Raw genomic sequence first — 24,127 nt, 5'->3', positions numbered from 1 at the left:
AAATACCAAAGCTTACTCTAAAATAAAATACAAACATATGAATTTTTTCCCACCCCCAACACCTGGTCTCAGAGGTTCAAAACCAAAGAGAAACGATCAAGTTACTGCCACCATCTAGTTTTGTCAGATAAAGACACTTCTGCAGTCTACCCAATGTTGGGAAGAAAGGACATATAAGAACACATCCAAATAAAGACAATATATCTATTTAAATTATGGAACTTTATCGTACTATACTGCTTAAGGTCCAAAAGTTTTGAGTGATCTGCTTTTTCAGTACTTTCAAAGTCTCTTCCTGAAAACTATTTTGCATATATGCCAGTTAAAGAATTATGCTACTGCATGGTGACAAATGAACAGAAAAATAAAAGTCAACCTACAAAGGTTAGAAACAAACCTATAAATAACAGCAAGCATCTGTGCAACAGATATCTTGGCACCCAAAGGAATTTATGTTAATGCAATACTGTAATTTATTAAACATGGTGACAGCTCACTGTATTAAGAGATTTTAAACATTAACTGTTATACACTAGAGACTGGTTATAACACTTCCTCAAGGTTTACGTTGCCAAGAATACAAAAGAAACTGTATTATGAAGAGGCTGTTCTAAAAGAATATTGCTAAAAGAGAATTTAGAAACCTGAAAGGAATCTGTGATACACTGTACAACCAATCTCTAGCACAATGCAATAAAACAACATGCATTTCCCATACAATTAAATTCATGAGATTTTCTTTCTACTTAGGGTTTCCCTCGTGACTCAGTACAGAATCTGCCTGCAATGTGGGAGACCCAAGTTTGATCCCTGGGTTGGGAAGATCCCCCGGAAAAGGAAATGGCAATCCATGCCAGTATTCTTGCCTGGAGAATCCTATGGACAGAGGAGCCTGCTGGTCTACAGTCCATGGTGTTGCAGAGTCGGACACTGAGCGACTAACACCTTCCTTCTACTTAGTAACATTCTCAGTCACAATGCATGGTTAGTTTTGAGCAGTAAGGAGACATTATTCAAATAAGAAAACTGGAGAGAGAAAAGCTGCAGTGCAATGAGAAAGTGAATAAAACTGGAAAAAAAATAGTTCTTATTCTATGCATTAAACAGAGACAAGGGAAAGGGGCATTATATGCAAAGACAAAGCACAGAGATTAAAGCATGACCAAAACTAACATATAAACTGAAGTTGGAGCTAACAGGAAAAAAAAAAAAACCAAAACCCCTCAACACTGACTTTATGAGCAATGTGCTCAAAAGTTACATCTTGCCTTTTAGCTCTGGAAGAAAGCAGATGAAATTGAAGTCATCTGGCAAATAGAGCAATTTAAATATGTCATCTCATTAGGTCCAAAAAAAAGAGAAAAACATTCAATAAAACAAAATGTAAGCAGTTTTGACATGGTAAAACAGTCTAAGTAAGAAACTTTTTTGTTGGTAAAAATATATGAAACCTTGAGAGTAAAACTCATGCTTGAACACAATGAACAGAAAGTACAACATTTGCTGGAATCATCAGATTTTCACCTAATGTCTACTTTTAACTCCTACTTGTAGGAGAGAGAGAATACAAATAAATCTGTGAACATGAACAATCACTTAGAAAAAAAAATAAAGCATGCAATTCCCAACAACCAATCTACCCTGATACAGTCAAAACACATGTGCTCTAGACAAAGCCTGAGACGGGAGATATGACACTGCCATTCCCTCAGCTGCTCTCAGTTTCCATGTGGCTCTCATAACTAGGAATACTTTAAGCACTGAGTATGATTTTAATGTTTAAAGATGTGCTATGGACCTTAGAGCTCCACCAAGTACTAAAACTGGATGAAAAAAAGCAAAAAACACAAACAAAACTGGCCTTTTAGAGAAACCACATAGCAGCCTCTTGATCTAGAGGACTTTTCAATGGCATTTCTGAACACACTTAAATTTTGCTAATTTATGCTCTGACTTCAAAAAACCTAACTTCATAGGGCTACTATATACTAGAGCTGAAAATTCAAACTTGTCAGAAACAAAACAATTTTCTGAACCAAGTAAATAAAACTAATGTTCTCATACTCATTTAGTAAACATTTCAAGGTATCTTAAAATTCCCAAATTATGACCTATTCTAAGCTTACTTCCCCACATACTATCTCTTATTTGTTAAAATTCTCTTCAATGAATATTTTTGAGCAATCAAAAAACCAGATGCTAAGGAATACAAAGATGAAAACTCATAGTACCTTCCTCAGAGCGGCTTACAGTACAGTGATTCTCACTACTTTGGAGGGTCAGAGACCCTTGAGAAATTGCCAAAATCTATGGACCCTATCCCAAGAAAAATGAATACACATTCAAAATTTGCATCTAATTTCAAGGAGTTTACCTGGAATCCACTTACGGCTTCTTTAAGGTTCAGAGACCAGAGGGGGTTAAGAACTCCTGGCCCAGTAGAATATAAAACTTTTGGGGGAGGGGGAGCTGGTGAAGATAGTGTCAAATGAAATCCAGGTAGACAGTACTGTACAAGGACAAAGATCCCATGCCAGAAGTTAGATTCTCTGTACTGAAATCCTGGTTCTGCTACTTACTAACTTTAGACAAGTTTCTTAACTTCCCTAAGCCTCAGTTTCTTAATCTAAAGGGAATGATAACACCACCTGGCTCTCAGGATTGTTTTAAGAAGTGAAATAACTGCATGCAGTACAGACCCAGAGTACCCTGATCTGAATTAATTCCTAAAGTCTTTACAGTCCAAGTCCACAGACACCCTGAGTAAACCTCCAGTTTAAGACTCGAGAGAGAGGAACTAAAACATCTTCTCCCAAATCCCACTGCCAAAGCAGCCAGTGACTTCTAAAAGTCCTTTAAACTCTAAGGTGATTGTATAAGACAAAAATGTTGACTTTTTTCATCTACTTTTATTCATTCAATGGAAACTTCCTTCCCTTAGGATCAAAATTTATTAACGAAAATAGGCCCCCTCCCCAAAAAAGTATGGCAACAAATCTGTAATAAACTGGTAGAAAAAAAGTCTTATAAATTAAAGCACAAGATTACATATATATTTACATTCATGTTATGTCTGTTCTAGTTAGCAAACTGATTTGCCAGAATTTTGATTTACTATTTTAAGCTGTTTCTCACCCCCTGCAAATGTATACTCTACAAGCTTTAATCTTGCTTTAAAACATCAAAATCCATATCACCATGTATTTACAAAATCCATTACAAAATTACCAAAAAAGAATTTCAAAGAAAGGAGGTATTTGCTTAAAATAAATAAAATTAAATAAGCAATCTAAACTAACCCCCTCCCCCACAAAAAAAGAGAGACATTACTTTGCCAACAAAGGTCCATCTAGTCAAAGCTACGGTTTTTCCAGTAGTCATGAATGGATGGGAGAGCTGAACCATAAAGAAAGCTGAGCGCTGAAGAATTGATGCTTTTGAACTGTGGTGTTGGAGAAGGCTGTTGAGAGTCCCTTGGACTACAAAGGGATTAAACTAGTCAATCCTAAAAGAAATCAATCCTGACTGAATATTCATTGGAAGGACTGATGCTGAAGCTGAAGCTCCAGCTCCAACACTTTGGCCACCTGAAGTGAAGAACTGACCCATTGGAAAAGACCATGCTGCTGGGATAGACTGAAGGCAGGAAGAGAAGAGGACAACAGAGAATGATATGGTTGGATAGCATCACCAACTCGTTGGAGATGAGTTTGAGCAAGGTCTGGGAGTTATTGATGGACAGGGAAGCCTGGTGTGCTGCAGTCCACGGGGTCGCAAAGAGTCAGACATGACTGAGTGACTGAACTGATTGAAACAAACCCAACAGAATGCTCTACCACTATTTTTTAAAATGTATGTGGACTGATATTCTGCCTACAATAAAATTTAGGCAATGACCCTAAATCATTCTATTTGTCTCATTTTCTAACTCAAATATTACAGAATTTTCTTATAAAGGCACTAAATATTTTCAAAGTAATTGGGTGGTATCTTTATTCTTTTTCCTTCTTGGGTGACACAATATTAATATAATTTATAACTTTAATATATTAAATTCAACCTATTAAAATTTTTAAATTCAAATTACAGGACTTCTTTGGTGGCACAGTGGATGACAGTCCACCTGCCAGTGCAGGGGGACACAGGGGTTTGATCCCTGGTCTGGAAGGATTCCACATGCCGAGGAGCAGCTAAGCCCATGCACAACTATGGAGCCTGTGCTCCAGAGCCTGGGAGGTGCCAACTACGGAGCGTGTGCGCCGCAGCTCCTGGAGCCTGCGTGCTCTCAGGCCAGTGCTCTGCAACAAGAGAAGGCACTGCAATGAGAGGCCCGTGAGCCGCCATTAAGACCGATCCCCACCTGCTGCAACTAGAGAAAACCCACAAAAGCAGTCCAGTGCAGCCAAAAATAATTTTTTAATCTAAAATTACAAATTAAATGTTTATAATTTAAATAAGAATTTCCTCAAGTAATGCTTACTTCTGATATCATGTCATTTAGATGAATGAAAAATAGCTCTTCATACTGAAAGGCAGTGAGGTATAATGAAAAGGAAAAATCTCTGGAGCAAGGAATACTCGCTCCAAAAATCTATGACTTGGGACCTTCGGCAGGTCACCCTCTTTGAGACTCTATCTAGCAAACTAACATAAAATGGGATGGTTTGTGATTATGCTTAGCAATGTGGGGAGAAAAGAGATTAATAAATCTTAGCTTTTTCATTTTTTTCCCAGTCCTAGTATGAAATTAAAAAAAAAAAATAGACGGCACTCAGTTCACAAAATAACACAATACGCCACTACTCCATTCCTCACTTGTCTCTGCCCTGGAGCTACTGGGAAGAAATGACAGTCCTCAGAAACTCTTAAGTTAGAAAGAGAAAAAATAGAAGACCCCCAAGGCAAGGCTTTCTGCCCAAAACCCCCTTACCTGAATTTTATACTAAATACCCAAAATTTCCCTAATCAGAGAGAGAATTTGGGTTAATAAAGATCTTGTATTTAAAGCAGAATCACCTCTGAGAAGATAAAAGGGATTTTACCAGTTGAAGGTTGGCAAGCTAGTCATTCATTCAAATATTACAACTGATTTCCCATTATTCACTATGGTTGCCTTGAAAACAAATTCTAAAATATAACCAGTGTATGCAACTTCCTTATAGTATGTTTTAAGCAGTATTTCTTTACAAGTAAAAGGATTTCGTTTACATCAAGATGTTCAGATCCCCAAGGTAGTATTTTTAGTATTCACACACTAAGAAAATATGACAAAATTCTATCATGAATACATAATTTTTTATATTCTAATCAAGGTAGTATTGATACACAGTTAAAAATAACAGCACACTATGAGAAGGGCAAATTATCTGTTAGGTCATCAGACAATACCTTGTAATAGGTGGTGTTCCCAAATGTTCTTGGCCCATTACATTGAGAACTACTGACCTAACTTCTTAACTGAAAAATGGAGGCAACCCAACTACAACACATATAAGAATGAAAGATGATTTAGAGAAATAGGATTAAGTTCTGATTCCATACTGGCTCAATTCTCACTAAAGATCATCACACTATCGAGTTTTATCAAAATCATATTTTTATTATCAGAATTCTATAATATTGTGAATTAATTCAATCAAATGAATTTCTCTTATCATTTAGCTGAAAGCAACCTAACTCAGGGAGAAGGCAATGGCACCCCACTCTAGTACTCTTGCCTGGAAAATCCCATGGATGGAGGAGCCTGGTAGGCTGCAGTCCATGGGGTTGCTAAGAGTCGGACACGACTGAGCAACTTCCCTTTCACTTTTCACTTTCACGCATTAGAGAAGGAAATGGCAACCCACTCCAGTGTTCTTGTCTGGAGAATCCCAGGGACGGGGGAGCCTGGTGGGCTTCTGTCTCTGAGGTCGCACAGAGTCGGACATGACTGAAGCGACTTAGCAGCAGAAGCAGCAGCTGAACTCAGAAAATCAGAGTTACAAGTTGTTAAAAGGGAAAGAGGGAATGTGAGAGAAATGCAATACAGTAAAATAGTTAGGGGGTGAGCTTTCAATTCATACTGCCACAGTTCAACCAACAACCTAACTCCGTAACTCCTCTCTCTGACCTGCAATCTTGGACTAAGTGATTAGCCTAGCCCTCCATTACAAATTCTTCATTTGTCAAAATATGTAAACAAACTGCTTAAGATTTAAATGCTTAAGTATAAACATTTATGTTTATACTTGCCAAACACCCAATAGCTGGACCTACTATTTATTACAAGGCATTATGCTACATGAAATCAATCAAACAAAGACAAATTCTGTATGCTCTCACTGTATGTGGAATCTAAACAAACAAACAAAACGTATAGACACTGAACAGACTGGTGGCAGCCAGAGGCGGGGGTAGGGCAGTGGGGGAAATGGGTGAAGGTGGTCAAAACGTACAAATTTCCAGCTGTAAGTCCTGGGGATGTCATGGACAGTGTGGGGACTATAGTTAATAATACTGCACTGTATACTGAAAGCTGCTAAGACAGTAACTCCTAAAAGTTCTCATCATAAGAAAAAGATTGTAACTATATATAGTGATGGATGTTAACCAAACTTAGTGATTATCACTTCACAAAACATACATACATCAAATCATTATGTATTAATAGCATACCTTAAACTAACACACTGTCAATTAAATCTCAATTAAAAAAAAAATCTGAAGTACTGAGCACTTAGATGTTTAACCAAGATTATAGCAGAATAGCAAGAAGCTTAGGCCAGCATAAGAACAGGAATTAAGAGACAGAAAAGAAAACACAAAAAGCCAAAAATAAACTTGCTGTCTCCTAATGCAACTCCCACGCAACATGCCCATATTCTAAGGACCTAAAACTTATACCAATACTGAAGGTAAGTTATGACCAACCTACATAATATATTAAAAAGCAGAGACATTACTTTGCCAACAAAGGTCTGTCTAGTCAAGCCTATGGCTTTTCCAGTAGTCATGTATGGATGTGAGAGTTGGACTATAAAGAAAGCTGAGCACCGAAGAATTGATGCTTTTGAACTGTGGTGTTGGAGAAGACTCTTGAGAGTCCCTTGGACTGCAAGGAGATCCAACCAGGCCATTCTAAAGGAGATCAGTCCTGGGTGTTCATTGGAAGAACTGATGTCGAAGCTTAAGCTCCAATACTTTGGCCACCTAATGCAAAGAGCTGACTCATTTGAAAAGACCCTGATGCTGGAAAAGATTGAAGGCAGGAGGAGAAGGGGAGGACAAAGGATGAAATAGTTGGATGGCATCACCGACTCAATGGACATGGGTTTGGGTAGATTCCGGCAGTTGGTCAGATAGGCAGGCCTGGTGTGCTGCAGTTCATGAGGTAGCAAAGAGTCGGACATGACTAAGCAACTGAACTGAACTGATACACGTGCTAAAACAGGATATATACTTTTTATGTACAATATTATATAGTTGATTCACAATATTATGTAAGTTATAGGTATACAATATAGTAATTCACCATTTTTAAAGGTTATACTCCATTTATAGTTATTATAAAACACTGGCTATATTCCCTGTGTGGTACAATATAGCCTTGTAGCTTATTTTATACATAACAGTTTGTACCTCTTAATCTCTTACCTCTAAGTTGCTCCTCTTCCCTTTCCCCTCTCTACCTCTCCCAAGGTAACCATTAGCTTGCTCACTGTATTTGTGAGACTGTTTCTTTTTCTTATATTCACTAGTTTGTTGTATTTTTTTTTAGATTCCACATACAAATGATGTCATAAAATTGCCTTTCTCTGACTTATTTCACTTAGCATAATACCCTCCAAGTCCATTCATGTTGTTGCAAAAAGCAAAACTTTGTTCCTTTTTATGCCTGAGTAGTATTCCATTGTGTGTGTGTGCACATCTGTGTATACACACATCTTTATCCACTCATCTGTCATGGACACTTAGGCTGCATATTCTGGCAACTGTAAATAAAGCTGCTATGAACCCTGGAGTGCATGTATCTTTTTGAATTAGTTTCATAAAATGATATGGTTTTAAATAACTTTCTATGGGCTAGCCTGGGAACTTAGTACAGTTAGACATGTTTCAAGTTTAAACAACTATTTTACACATGATCTGGAAGACAACCATTCATAAACCATAGACTGTTGATTTTCCTTTTAGAAGCAAACAACTTGCCTTTATGAGCAAACATTAGGTATTCAAATTCATTAAATGTTAAATGTAAATTCACCATAAAATAACACCATGCAAAAGAACTGAGATGTTTTATAAATCAAAGAGCATGATGAATAAGACCACCCCTAATCTTTCTCAGTTTAGTTTAAGGTCAAGTTCAGTTTACTCTAAGGTCAAGAAGCAACAGTTAGAACAGATATGGAACAGCAGACTGTTTCCAAAGTGGGAAAGGAGCACATCACGGTTGTATTCTGTCACCCTGTTTATTTAACTTCTATGCAGAGTGTATCATGCGAAATGCCAGGCTGGATGAAGCACAAGCTGGAATCAGCATTACTGGGAGAAATATCAATAACCTCGGATATGCAGATGACACCACCCTTATGGCAGAAAGCAAAGAAGAACTAAAGAGGCTCTTGATGAAAGTGAAAGAGGAGTGTGGAAAAAGCTGGCTTAAAACTCAATATTCAAAAAACTAAGATCATGGCATCTGGTCCCATCACTTCATGGCAAGTAGGTGGGGAAACAATGGAAACTGTGACAAACTTTATTTTCTTGGGCTCCAAAATCACTGAAGATGGTGACTGCAGCCATGAAATTAAAAGATGCTTCCTCCCTGGAAGAAAAGTTATGAAAAACCTAGACAGCATACTAAAAAGCAGAGACATTACTTTGCCAATAAAGGTCCATCTAGTCAAAGCTATGGTTTTTCCAGTAGTTATGTACAGATATGAGAGTTGGACCATAAAGAAAGCTGAGTGCTGAAGAACTGGTGCTTTTGAACTGTGGTGTTGGAGAAGACTGTTGAGAGTCCCTTGGACTGCACGGATATCCAACCAGTCCACTCTAAAGGAGATCAGTCCTGGGTGTTCATTGGAAGGACTGACGGTGAAGCTGAAACTCCAATACTTTGGCCATCTGATGTGAAGAACTGACTCATTGGAAAAGACTGATGGATTGAAGGCGGTAGGAGAAGGGACAACACAGGACGAGATGGCTGGATGGCATCACCGACTTGATGGACATGAGTTAGAGCAAGCTTCGGGAGTTGTTGATGGGCAGGAAAGCCTGGCGTGCTGCAGTCCATGGGATCGCAAAGAGTTGGACACAACTGAATGACTGAACTGACTGACTGAAATCTTTCTCAAAGTACTAAAACCTATAAATTTTTTTACCACAACAAAAGTTTTATTAGTTGTATCTATTTTCATTTTTCTCAACAGTAGCTGACTTTTTCCTTATCTCCCAAAACAGTCATGTGCCAGAATCAAAATGTCATTTTTCCCTCCTACATGTCTAGTTTGAAGAGCTACACAAAGCAGCTTACAACAGGAAATGGTGAAAAGAATATAAAGAATATTCCCCATAAGAAATATAAGGAAGAATTTAGGGGATACCTCTTCCATTTTAGGTTAAACTAAAATGATCTGTATTTATACTTTAAAATAAGGATTAATTAAATCAAGTCACTGCAGTGAATCAAAAATGACTAAGCAGTGGAAGAACTGAATCTCATTCACCAACCTGCCTTAGGCAAGTGACTATGCTTTACAACAGTGCAATACAGTGAAAAGGACAAGGATTTCAGGGTCAGACTTGGTTTTAAATCCCTGCTGTCCTACTTGTTTGACCTTAGACTTTAAATTAATATCTTATACCTCACTGTATTTACAAAATGAGACAGCAAAAGCTACATCATGAAGTTATTATAAAGATTAAGTGAAAATATTACAGAGAACACAATGCCAGGCACACTGTAAGATTCAAAAATCAGCAGTTGTTAGATCTTATTAAACCAACAATATAACTCTGTACCTCAGGGTGGTCTAGACCTGTGCTATTCTACAGAGTAGCCACTAGCCACCTGTGCCACTGAAATTTAGCTAGTCTGAACTGAGACAGTCTGTGAGTATAAAATCGGCTATTAGCACCATACATTCTTATACAGAAAGAAGGCAAAATATCTCAATAATTTTTAAACTGATTATATTGAAATGATAATATTCTAGATTACCAGATTAAGTAAACCTGTCTTACATCTTAATGTTGCTACTAGAAAAACTAAAATTACATATGGCTTAAAATTACATAATGGCTTATACTACATTTCTGTGAGAGAGTTCTGGTCTAAAACCATATCTCTGATACAATTTCAAATGCAAAATGGGATGAAAATTTCATTATGTTCTATATATGAACTAACTAGGAGACTAAAGATCCTAATGCACTTTAAATTCCTTATTAAATCAGCATGATATTATCAAATTCATTTTATTATTTTATACCCCCCCATCTCTTGATTACTCCCTGTTCAATCTACTGCCTATTCATAGGGGCACACCTCATCTTCCCACTTTAGCAGTAACAGTACTCACGGTATCCTATCTTACAAACTAGATGAAGAACAGCATGTGACAGGCCATTCTTCTCTACCAGCTGCAAGTACTGTCTGTTCTTCAGATAATGTTAACAGAAGCTTACTCTAAGACCCATCTATATTTCTAAGAGATGTTTTTCTGTTTCAAATTCACTACTATGTTTTGGATTAAAGCAATGTACCCCATCTTTCCTATCAGCAAATCTAACTTCTAATGGTCAAGGAGGCTAAAATCTAGTTTCAAACCGTTTCATAACCTATTAAATTAATATAACTGTAAAGATAAGAAGAGGCTTCCCTGATGGTGGCAGAAAGCAAAGAGGAACTAAAGAACCTCTTGATGAGGATGAAAAAGGAGGGTGAAAAAGCTAGCTTAAAACTCAACATTCAAAAAGCAAGATCATGGCATCCAGTCCAATCACTTCATGGCAAATAGATGGGGAAAAAGTGGAAACAGTGACAGATTTAATTTTCTTGGGCTCCAAAATCACTGCAGACACTTGACAGAGGCCACAAAAGATGCTTGTTCCTTGGAAGAAAATCTATGACCAACCTAGATGGCATATTAAAAAGCAGAGAAGTCGCTTTGCCAAAAAAGGTACATATATTCAAAGCTATGGTTTTTCCAGTAGTCATTTATGGTTTGGAGAGTTGATGCTTTCGAACTGCAGTGTTGGAGAAGGCTCATGAGAGTCCCTTGTACAGCAAGCAGATCAAATGGAAAAGACCCTGATGTTTGGAAAGACTGAAGGCAAAAGGAGAGGAAGGCAACAGAATGAGATGGTTGGATGGCATCAATGACTCAATGGACATAAGTGTGAGCAAACTTTGGGATACAGTGAAGGACAGGGAAGCCTGGCGTGCTGCAGTTCATGGAGTTGAAGAGTCGGACATGACTTGGCGACCGAACAACAACAAAGATAAGAAAATTCTTTTTCAGCACCTAGAAATAAGGCACTAATTAGGTAATATAAAAAGATGACTCCTTTTATCTACTTGGACAGTTTGAGAGACAGCTTTAAAAAATTCTGATAGGAGCTATAAATTTAACCAACTCTTACTTATTAACATCATAATGGGAGAAGGCAATGGCACCCCACTCCAGTACTCTTGCCTGGAAAATCCCATGGATGGAGGAGCCTAGTGGGTTGCAGTCCATGGGGTCGTTAAGAGTTGGACACAAGTGAGCGACTTCACTTTCACTTTTCACTTTCATGCATTGGAGAAGGAAATGGCAACCCCCTCCAGTGTTCTTGCCTGGAGAATCCCAGGGATGGCGGAGCCTGGTGGGCTGCCGTCTATGGGGTCACAGAGTCGGACACACTGAAGCGACTTAGCAGTAGCAGGACATGTCATAGTGCTGAACACATGCTGCTCAAAATACTATTGTTGGGAAATTCTAACTTATGACATTAAAAATAACAGGAGAGGGTGGGGCAGATTAAGAAAGTAGGGTTGACATATATAGACTGCCAGGTGTAAAATCGATGGCTAGCAGGAAGCTGCTATATAACACAGGAAGCCCAGCCTGGCACTCTGTGATGATCTCGAGGGGTGGGATGAGGGCTCAAAATCTCTCTTGAGATACACACATACACACACAGAGTTATGACTGATTCACGTTGTTATATAGAGGAAACCAATACAACACCGTAAAGCAATTATCCTCCAATTAAAAAAATAAAAGATAACATAGCTATACATTACTTCTAATTTCTAGAAAGCATTTCCACAAACATCACGTTGGTGCCCTACAGAAGTCATGGCTGCAAGTAAAGTTGATTTTACTATCCCCTCATTTGACAGATGCAAAAATCAAGTCTCAGAGGTTACGAGTGACCTACCTGCCCCAATAAAGTTATTAGGTGAGAAAAGATACATTAAGAAAATCTACTGCTTCCCAGTGGCTAAGACTGTGGACTCTTAAGTCAGATCATGGGTTCAAATGCTGGCCTGAAAACTCAGTTAGTGGTGGGATCTTAACACAAGGCAAACCTAGCCATTTTCCCTCTGTATTTCAGTTTCCCCATGGAGATAAATATTAATAGCTCCCTTCATGTAAATTAAGATAAACTGCTCGAATACAGAAAGTTCTTAGTAAACGCTTTTATCATTTAAGGCTTTACAATCCAAAAGAAGGGAGATTTAAAGATGACATTAAAAAAAAAAACAAGACTTTTGTTGTAAGAATACTTCTAGAACATCTTGAACCACAATCATAAACGTTTCAAGTTGATAACATTTTCATTTTGAATAAATTCATTCTTATCTCTTTTTTACTTTTAACATTTTTAAATTTTTAATTGGAAGATAATCACTTTACGACATTGTTTCCACTGCACAAAAAAACATGAACCAGCCCTAACTATACACACATCCCCTCCTTCTTGATCCTCCCTCCCACTCCCCCATCCCACCCCTCCAGGTCATCACAGAGCACCAGGCCTAGCTCCCTGTGCTATTCAGCAACTTCTTACCAGCTATACACTTTATTACTTCTGAAGTCCTGTAAGAAATCAAACTATTTCTTTTGTGGTAAACTTTATCACAGGGAGTATTCAAATCTGCAGAAATTAACTTTAAAAGTCACCTTTCCCAAGTTACAATATACAAATCTGAAACAATGATGCACAGTAACGAAATTTTAATTCTGAAGGCTAGCTAGTACATAAATTTAGGAAAAGGAAGAGAATGCAAGGGGAGAGGAGGAAGGTGGTGTGTTGGGAAAATGTATCACTCCTACAGTTCTAGAAAGTATATACTCATCTTCTAGAATCACATCTGTTCAGTTCAGTTCAGTCGCTCAGTCCTGTCTGACTCTTTGCAACTCCATGAATGGAGTTCACTCAGACTCACGTCCATCAAGTCAGTGATGCCATCTCATCCTCGGTCGTCCCCTTCTCCTCCTGCCCCCAATCCCTCCCAGCATCAGAGTCTTTTCCAATGAGTCAACTCTTCACATGAGGTGGCCAAAGTACTGGAGTTTCAGCGTTAGCATCATTCCTTCCAAAGAAATCCCAGGGCTGATCTCCTTCAGAATGGACTGGTTGGAGGTGCCCAAAGTACTGGAGTTTCAGCATTAGCATCATTCCTTCCAAAGAAATCCCAGGGCTGATCTCCTTCAGAATGGACTGGTTGGAGGTGCCCAATAAATAATTTATGAGTGAGTAAATGGATGAATGACTAGGAGAAACAATGTTTCTTCAAGTGAACTAATTCAAGAAAGCAAGCATTTCTGATACCTTAATAGGTATGGCTCAGCCGGTAAAGCATCTGTCTACCATGTGGGAGACTCAGGCTCGATCCCTGGGTTGGGAAGATCCCCTGGAGGAGGAAATGGCAGTCCACTCCAGTACTATTGCCTGGAAAACCCCATGGACAGAGGAGCTTGGTAGGCTACAGTCCATGTCACAAAGGGTCGGACACGACTGAGCGACTGCACTTCCACTTTAATAGGTATCCTTAATCTAGGAAGTCATTAGTAAGGCTGAACAAGATTCTAAGCCACACCCCAGGGCCTAGAAGAAACACACAGTCTATAGATTTCCCTCTGCCAATTAATTTCAATTACTCTCTTTATATGTAAATTTAAAAAATTATACGTAGGTGAATTCCTACAGAGCAAAAGTTTCCTTTGTAAGTACAAAGTACTTTTAGGAATTAGCCACAATTAGCAAATTCCTTTTGTACATATATACATGTAAAAGAGGTCTCAAATTGCAAAATAAAATTGATGTTCCATGTGTTAAAATGCCCATTGCCCCTAAAGGATTTTTTCCCCATTCATGCATATTCAAGGCAGGGGAGCAATTTTGTTGGTACATTCTTCATCACTTATCACTAACCTGCAGAGTTTTGCACCCAAGCCTTATTTCTAAATATTAACTTGCCATTTGATAGCAATACAGCTATAAAAATGAATGCATAAGCCATTGTGCAAAAACATTTTAAGCAAAAAACTATGGACACAGAGCAGTAACTCTGCTACCAAGACAAAACAAATGGCGTAGCTTTAAACTGTATGTGTGTGCTCAGTCACTCAGTCATGTCCAACTCCTTGAGACCCCATGGATTGTGGCCCACCAGGCTCCTCTGTCCGTGGGCTCTTCCAGGCAAGAACGCTGGAGTGGGTGCCATTTCCTCTATCTGAAACCAGAGATGGAACTTGCCTTCCTGCATCCCCTGTTTTAGCAGGGTGATTCTTGACCACTGAGCCACCTGGGAAGCCTCCCGAAAATCTATACCTCTAGAATAAAGAAAAACAATTAAGACCTTGTAAAAGCAATAATGATGGTTTCTATATGATAGACTTGTTACTTTATTTTCAGATATTATTACCTGTTAGTACAAATTTTTATAATCCTTTTAAAAAGGTAATTCCTTAGAAATGTATTTTCAAAAGAATAAGATAAAACATGTAAAACCTAACCTAAAAATGTTCGATAAAAACTAAAACCTAAACACTTCCCTCTTAAAAATTATTTTTCAGTGTGATGTTAATGAAGAATATTAATTAGATCAAATTTTGTTTTTTAAACTACCACTTGTGAGATTCAGGTTAAAACATACATTATTAAAACAGCAAAATCCAAATACACTGCTACCGGTTCACTTTAACATCTGTTAAAAATAAATTCTGAGTATGAAAGTCAAAATCTAAAGCTATGAGACAATAACTGTTATAATAATTTATACAATTAGTATTTAATTTGGTTCCCAAATTAAATAGTAGCAATTCTGCATGTATACTAAATTAACACAGGATAAGAATAAAGATATACCATTAGTAATATACTTTTCATAAAGAAGCTACTATTGCTTGCTTACCATATATTTTAAAGATTACTTCAGTTTTAAACTCTTATGAACTAGATAAATATCTCTTTGCACTGATGTTATAACCTCTTTGGTCAGAGGTTCCTTTCACTTAAATAAAATACTTCTCAGCAAGGAGAAGTTATTTTAAGACTTCATAACTCTACTGAGAAATAATGAAAATATCTAATTTTAAAAAAATCCCGGAAATTTTAGAATGCTTCATTCCCACTGAAATAAATTATAAGCATAGGAAAATACATACAAAGCTCTTTTAAAAGGTGCAAAAATGGGAGAACAAAAGATTTTTACATCTTGAAAATGAACAATGGAAAGCATAAGTTTTAAAGTGGTAATATAAATCAGAGGACGACTTTCCCTACCCCTTTTGAGACTAGGCCAATCTTTCAAGAATTAGAAATAGTATCATATACCTTATGGTTTTACATATTATGTAACTTGTATTATATTGCAGCAGACTGCCTTCCTCATAAATCAGTGAACTGATTAATCTAAAATCTAAGTAAGGATAAATGGTTCCACACCATTCCTAAATGTCAAGTGAGTAAAAATTTGTAATTTGTTGTCCTAAGAAAGTTGTTTCACAGATTACCCTTGGCACTCTAGGATTTCATGTATTAAGCTGCTTCACCTATCCACATCTTTGATAATTGTCTGCTGCTAAGTCACTTCAGTCATGTCCGACTCTGTGTGACCCCACAGATGGCAGCCCACCAGGCTTCCCCCGTCCCTGGGATTCTCCAGGCAAGAACACTGGAGTGGGTTGCCATTTCCTTCTTCAATGCATGAAAGTGAAAAGTGAAAGGGAAGTCGCTCAGTTGCTTCCGACCCTCAGCGACCCCATGGACTGCAGCCTTCCAGGCTCCTCTGTCCATGGGATTTTCCAGGCAAGAGTACTGGAGTGGGGTGCCATTGCCTTCTCCAGATAACTGTCTAGATAATAATAATAGTAGAGGACATATACAGAGGCTTTATGTACTTACACACATTAAAGGGCAATCTAGCAGAGTGGTTAAGGGCCACTATCTGGGTCTAAACACTGCCTCTGCACTCATGACCCCAGGCAAATTATGTAACTTCTGTGTCTCAGTTTCCCTATCTACAAAATTGGATAAATACCTGCCTCATAAAGATTACATAACAATTATAATTGTCTGGCAGAAAGTGCTACATAAGGATTAGAAGTGAAGTGAGGTGAAGTCACTCAGTCGTGCCCAACTCTTTGCGACTCCATGGACTGTAGCCCACCAGGCTCCTCCATCCATGAGAGTCTCCAAGAATACTGGAGTGGGTTGCCATTTTCTTCTCCAGGGGATCTTCCCGACCCAGGGATCAAACCTGGGTCTCCTGCACTGTAGGCAGATGCTTTACCATCTGAGCTACCAGGGAAGCCCATACATAAGGATTAGCTGCTATTATTAGTAGTAGTAGTATTACTCTGTGTCATGTACTGAGCCAAGTACTTTATAGGCATTATTTCATTTAATTCTCACAACTCTATTTTACAGGTGAGAAAACTGAGGTTTAAAGTGGTTCAGCAACTTGCCTTCAATAAAAAAGCTAACAAGAGGAAAGGCCCAAATTCAAACCCAGGTTTCTTTTTTAATGACCCAAGCCCTAATATTTATGCCAGTGTTTCAAACTAGACTCCATGAATATATTCATAGGGAATTTACAAGTTTTCTGATGATTTTTATTTTAAATTATGCTAGAGATAATTTTCAGATAAAAGATATTTTATACAGTAGATTTTAATTTCTCAAATCATCAAACTGAGGTATACAAACCCCTGCTTTTCCCATGAGTGTTCTTGGAAGTTTAAGAATTTTTTTCTTACAAAGTGGTCAACTTTAAAAACTTCAAGCTCACTCAGCTTTCATTCTTCAAGAATGAGAGCAACAAATAATTTTCAAAATTCTTTATACCTATTTTATTACAGATACAAAGTTTTAGATATTTCAGCTAGTCAAACTGCTTGAAAAAGTAAAAATATAATTTAAAAAAACTACAGTACCCTTTGTAGCACTTGATTTTGTCTTGAAAAAGAAAAACCCACATTAAAAAAAGAAACAAATATTAAAAAGCTATCTATTCCTTTAATAAACAGCACTTTACTTTCACATTATGTACGACTCTCTCACTTTTATTCCAATTGTGTAACTACAATAGCATACAGGTTATTTTCACTTGAATAACTCAAAAAATAAGCTTCAAATAAACTAATTTTCTCTATGCCACCTTTCCCTCCTCAAGTCCCTCAGCATCTCTAATCCCCATCAAGACTGTATATTGTCACCCTGCTTATTTCACTTATATACAGACTACATCATGAGAAACGCTGGGCTGGAAGATGCACAAGCTGGAATCAAGATTGCTGGGAGAAATATCAATAACCTCAGATATGCAGATGACACCACTCTTATGGCAGAAAGTGAAGAGGAACTAAAAAGCCTCTTGGTGAAAGTGAAAGTGGAGAGTGAAAAAGTTGGCTTAAAGCTCAACATTCAGAAAACGAAGATCATGGCATCTGGCCCCATCACTTCATGGGAAATAGATGGGGAAACAGTGGCTGACTTTATTTTTGGGGGCTCCAAAATCACTACAGATGGTGAGTGTAGCCATGAAATTAAAAGACGCTTACTTCTTGGAAGGAAAGTTATGACCAACCTAGATAGCATATTCAAAAGCAGAGACATTACTTTGCCAACAAAGGTCCACATAGTCAAGGCTATGGTTTTTCCAGTAGTCGTGTATGGATGGGAGAGTTGGACTGGAAAGAAAGCTGAGCGCCGAATAATTGATGCTTTTGAACTGTGGTGTTGGAGAAGACTCTTGAGAGTCCCTTGGACTGCAAGGAGGTCCAACCAGGCCATTCTGAAGGAGATCAGTCCTGGGTGTTCATTGGAAGGACTGATGCTAAAGCTAAAACTCCAATGCTTGGCCACCTCACGCGAAGAGTTGACTCATTGGAAAAGACTCTGATGCTGGGAGGGATTGGAGGCAGGAGGAGAAGGGGCCGACAGAGGATGAGATGGCTGGATGGCATCACCAACTCGATGGACATTGAGTTTGAGTGAACTCTGGGAGTTGGTGATGGACAGGGAGGCCTGGTGTGCTGCAATTCATGGGGTCGCAAAGAGACACAACTGAGCGACTGAACTGAACTGAATCCCCATCAATGGTATTACTGTTCTCTCAGTCATCCAGGCTCATGACCCTGTGGTCAAGCAAGAGAGGAGGGATTCAAACACAGAATGAGTGAAAAGCCTGTGCTCTTTACCAGTGTACTCAATTCCTCCTGTAGGAACATTACCTCAAGGAGCTGTAAGTGGGCATACACAATTATAAACGCTGAAATAAATGATATGAAGAATGCGAAAGATGTTATTTGAGCAGCAAATGATGAGCAAAATTCCAGGGTGAAGAGGATAGGGAGTCAAGAGTAGACAGAAGTGAGACTTTTAAGAATGAAGAGCAGTTACTAAGAAGAAACAACCTTCTCAAAGAAGGGAGTAACATGCACAAAGGCACAAAAACCTTATGACAGTCAGTGAACACCAAGTAGTGTCCCAGAAAGTTCCAGTTTTCCAGAAAGTAAAGTGTGATAAGAGGGACTATTAGGAAATGAAGTAAGAAAAAGCAGGAATACTTAGATCATGAACAGTTTAGCCAAGGAGTTTAGATTTGATCTAATGAGTAAGGGAAAGCCATTGAGTAATTTTAAGCATGAATGAAATATTACTTTTTTTTTTTTTTAGAAATAATCCTCTGGCACTGAAAAATTAACTGGAAAAGCTACACTCCAGAAGCATAGACAACCATTAGGAAATTGCTAGAACAGTTAGGCAAGACAGTGGGGAATGAGGAGAAAGAGACTGATTCAAAAGATAGGTAGGAGGTAGAACTTCAGGATTTGGTAACAAGTTAGACTGCTCTGAGTTTGGAAGCAAGATGGAGGAAAGGAAGGAATCGAGGCACATTTAAGATTTTTAGCTTAAGTTCTGGGTGGATGGAAATGCACCATGTTATTAAATGCAAATGTTAACTAAAACAGGGAACAAAGCAGGAGAAACAAAGTAAAAGAATGAAAGCTGATAAGGACAGATGGTGTTGTTACTTCTGGTACATCCAGAAGAAACTGTCTAATAAATGATTACGTCAAGAACTCAGGAGAGAGAAATCTAAGGCAAAAAATATAAAATTGGCAGGTATTAGCCAGGAGAAGGGAGAAGGCAATGGTGTCCCACTCCAGCACTCTTGCCTGGAAAATCTCGTGGGTGGAGGAGCCTGGTAGGCTGCAGTCCATGGGGTCGCTAAGAGAGTGACTTCTCTTTCACTTTTCACTTTCCTGCATTGGAGAAGGAAATGGCACCCCGCTCCAGTATTCTTGCCTGGAGAATCCCAGGGACAGGGGAGCCTGGTGGGCTACAGTTCATGGGGTCACACAGAGTCGGACACGACTGAAGCGAGTTAGCAGCAGCAGCAGCAGCAGCAGCAGCAGCAGCCAGGAGAAACTAGCTAGACAAACTGCAAAAGAATAAGACCACCAATATTTAAAATACAGGCAGACAAATAAATGAAAAGTAGGAAAAAGTGGTGATACAGAAGTTTGGGAAGGAGAGAGTTTCATGAAAAGTGAATTGTCGATGTACTGAATGTATCAAAGAGATGAACTTTAAACCTCTTGGATTTGACAACTGAGTAACTGAGGACAAACTGAGGTTACAGAGGTAATGGATGGTAAAGAAAGCTAAACTAGGACTTCTTTGTGGCACAGAGAATGAGAATCAGTCTGCGGACGCAGGGGACACAGGTTCCATCTTTGGTCTGGGAGGATTCCACAAACAGAGCAATTAAGCCCACGAGATGCAATTACTGAGCCTGTGCGCTGCAACCACTGAGGCCCGTGCGCTGCAACCACTGAGGCCCATACACCCTAGAAACAGTGCTCCAAAGAGAAGCCAGTGCAATGAGTAACCCCTGATCGCTGCAACTAGAAGAAGATGCCATAACAACAAAGACCTAGCACAGTCAAAAATACATAATTTTTTTTTAAGTTTACAAATAATAAATGCTGAAGAGGGTGTGAAGCAAAAAAAAAAAAAAAAAGAAGAAGCTAAACTAGATGGGGGCTAAGTGAATGTGAAAGAGGAAAGGGGAGGAAAGAGACATTAATTTTGGCTGAGAAGGAGTAAGAGCTAGAGAACAGAGTTAAAGAGCATTTTCAGGATGGCAGAGATTTTAGCATTTTTATATGATTAGATGGAAAAGGAAACGGCAACCTACTCAGTCTTCTTGCCTGAGAAATCCCAAGGACAGAAAAGCCTAGCGGGCTACAGTTCATGGGGTGACAAGAGATGGACACAATTTGGTGACCAAGCGGCAGCAAAGGATTAGGAAGGGACCAGTGAAGTGTGAGATTTTTAAATTATGGCTTTGTACTTAAGCTTAATATAAGGAAAGTTAACCATGATACAATATTAAGTGAAAAAATAAGCTGAAGAACATGTATAGTCTGATGTCACTTCTATGGCCTTTGAGTTACTATCATTACTCTCATGTTAGCAACCATCACTAACTGAAACTATCATTTGTTTATGTGCCCATCTCCCCAGCTCCCCTAGAATGTAAACTCTATGAGAGGAGAGATTTCATCTGCCTTGTTCTCCACATATCCTTGCAGCTTAAAATATTGCTTGGCACATAATAGGCACTCTACTGTTCAATGAAAATGTCTGTGTGCACACACTCATGTACATATGTATGCATACATTGATATTTACATGCAAAGCATTAAGAAAGTTCTAATTTATTATTTGAACTTATGCCAGGGTTGAGTGTGAGACTAGGGGATGAGGCATACAATACTGATTCATTTTTTGCTTCATAGATCTCAGTTCAAATTTTCTAAGAAAATCATGTCTCTTGTAACTGAAAAACAACTTTTAAATAATGATTGTATGAGCCTAAGAAAGTTAATCTATTCTGCCTTTCTATTTTCTTTTGGTGGGTTGTCATGATCTAATGTGACTTCAGGGCTGATCCTTGAGTTGTTTTGGTAAGGCAGTTCAAACTCAGAATCTTAAAGCTTAGAGCTGGAAAGAACATAGACATTATCTAAGGCAACCCCCGAATTTTACAGATGAGAAAGCAGAGACTCATAGTACCTTAACTACTAAAACTAGGGTACTAATAAGAAGTTTTTAAAGATCAAATGATTAGAAACTATTTAAAGGGCTAATCTACTATGTGTTACACATATAAAAGATAACTAATAAAAGCTCGCTAAAGCTTACTCTCACATTTAACTTACAATCTTCTGGTGAAATTATTACTCAAAGTAAACTATTTTCATAAGCACACTGGTTGACTAACGAAACCTACAGTTAAGAAATGACTAATCATTATACTGTGACAAAGGATTCAGAATACATAAATATAGGGAGTGAAGTTATTCACCTTAAGTGTGCACACTAACAGGCACACTGAACTAACTAACAGGCACTTTCTTTCTACCAGGATATACAGTAGGTCAAGTAATGGCACCCCACTCCAGTACTCTTGCCTGGAAAATCCCATGGATGGAGGAGCCTGGTAGGCTGCGGTCCATGGGGTCGCTAAGAGAGTGACTTCACTTTCACTTTTCACTTTCATGCATTGGAGAAGGAAATGGCAACCCACTCCAGTATTCTTGCCTGGAGAATCTCAGAGGTGGGGGAGTCTGGTGGGCTGACGCCTATGGGGTCGCACAGAGTCGGACACGACTGAAGTGACTTAGCAGCAGCAAGTATATAATACACTTAAGGATTCATCACATTTTGACTCAAATTTCTATATCAATATCTACAATATGTATTTAACAGAATTCAATAAAAATTAAATATTGAATAGGCAAGAAATACTCTAGTAAATATAAAAAAATGACAACCATTTCTCTTCCCACATATACGGTAGTTTACCAGGAATACAACTGCTGTCCAAACTTTTGAATATCACTTTACATTTGTTTACAAACTATGTCATTTGATCCTCAGAACTGTGACAGACACCAGAAACTGTTTCTCCCATTTAATATATAAGAAAACGAGGCTCAGAAGTTAACTTAAGGTCATTTTGACAAGTCCTAAGACCTGGATTCTCTGTCTCTTAAACACTGTTCTTTCCATCCCCCAGGCTACCTTACATTTACCATTTATTAAAGTGCAAACTACTTTATAATTTCCTTCCTTCCACACTGGTGAAAGTGATTGGCGGTTACCTAAGCCCTAGCAATCCTATCCCTTTCTAGTCCATTTAAAATTTTCGTGCCTAAGAAAATATTAGTCATTCATCTTAACAGTGACAAGAAAGATGTGTAAGTCACCTTAGTTGAGCATTGTGCACCTTTCATACAGTAATTCTGTATGAAATCCTACCAAGTATTCAATTATTTTAATTCTAATAAAAGTATCCTCTAATTTAGAAAGCTCTCTACAAATAATACCCAAAGTAGGATGGGCATAATAGTTGAAAAAAAATCTGAAACCAAATCTTAGTCCTGTCACTCACTAGCCATTTAACTGCGGGTACATTTCTTAGCTTCTGTAAGTCTCACTGTCCTCACCTATAAAGTGAGGATGACACCGTCTGCCTCTGTGAGTTTGCTGGGCAGATTCAGCAATAATACTTGCAAACCCTTTATTTCTTAAAAAAGGGCCAGTTCACAGAACAGAGCAGTTCCATTGGAGAAACAAGCATACAGATAGGTACTGCTCATAGGTAATGTCACTTATGTGAATTTTACTAGTGTAACTTCTAGATAATAGACTTTATTTCTTGTCTCTCTCTGTAATATCTGGGGTAGGACACTATATATACACTATATATATATCTCACTCTTGCTCCCAGGGCACCATAACATGAGTGCTGGATTTCAGTCCTCCTTCTAATCCCGCTATAGTTAAGGACTATCATAACCTATTATTTGACTATCTTAAAATTGGCTATATCCAAACAGAGGCTTACACTATTTTCAGTACACTCTTTAAGTCTGCTAACTGTATCTTTTGACTATTTTGAAGTCAATTTTATAAATACAAACCATGACAGTGAATTCATGTTGAGTGAAAAGGGTAGAAAGTTTCAGGGTACAGGGGAGAAGGACCTAACATTGAGAATCTACCTATTCAGCAGTACATCTTTCTAAATATTATAAATGTTACATTTTGTAGTATTAAGTATATGTGTAGATATCTCTAATTTCTTTAAAGTACATCTAAAATACATCTTACTAAATTTACTTTCTTTTAATCTTCCCAGGCATCATTCTAATCAAGATTAGCATCATTTTACAGGTTATGTCAGGGAAGCTCACACTCTAGCTCACTCCCCCTTGCTCAACTCAAGGCCTTTCCTCCTCCTCTTATAACCTCTGCCCAGAATGCTCTCCTGTCTAATACAAGGCTGTCGTCTTGTCCTGCTTCAGGTCTCATTTCACAAAGTTCCCACCATCACCATGTCTACAGTGGTGGTGGTGTAGTCGCTAAGTCGTGTCCGACCCTTGCGATCCCCGCAGACTGTAGCCTGTCAGGCTCCTCTGTCCATGGGATTCTCCAGGCAAGAATATTGGAGTCGGTTGCCGTTTGTTTCTCCAGGGGTCTTCCCGACCCAGGAATCGAACCTGGGTCTTCTGCATTGCAGGCAGATGATTTACCAACTGAGCCATGAGGGAAGCCCTCTATACTAGAG

General features: G+C 38.4%; 1 protein-coding gene across 1 annotated transcript in view; it reads right to left on the bottom strand.

Moving 5' to 3' along the window:
* The window catches only part of LEMD3 (LEM domain containing 3), a 70,359-nt gene that overhangs the window by 42,607 nt on the left and 3,625 nt on the right, over nt 1–24,127 (bottom strand). The window lies entirely within an intron of this gene.

This window comes from Oryx dammah, unplaced genomic scaffold, assembly GCF_014754425.2.
Source record: "Oryx dammah isolate SB20612 unplaced genomic scaffold, SCBI_Odam_1.1 HiC_scaffold_29, whole genome shotgun sequence".
NCBI classification, from domain to species: domain Eukaryota; kingdom Metazoa; phylum Chordata; class Mammalia; order Artiodactyla; family Bovidae; genus Oryx; species Oryx dammah.
Note: the sequence above shows the minus strand (reverse complement) of the source record. Positions and strands in the feature narration are given on the sequence as shown.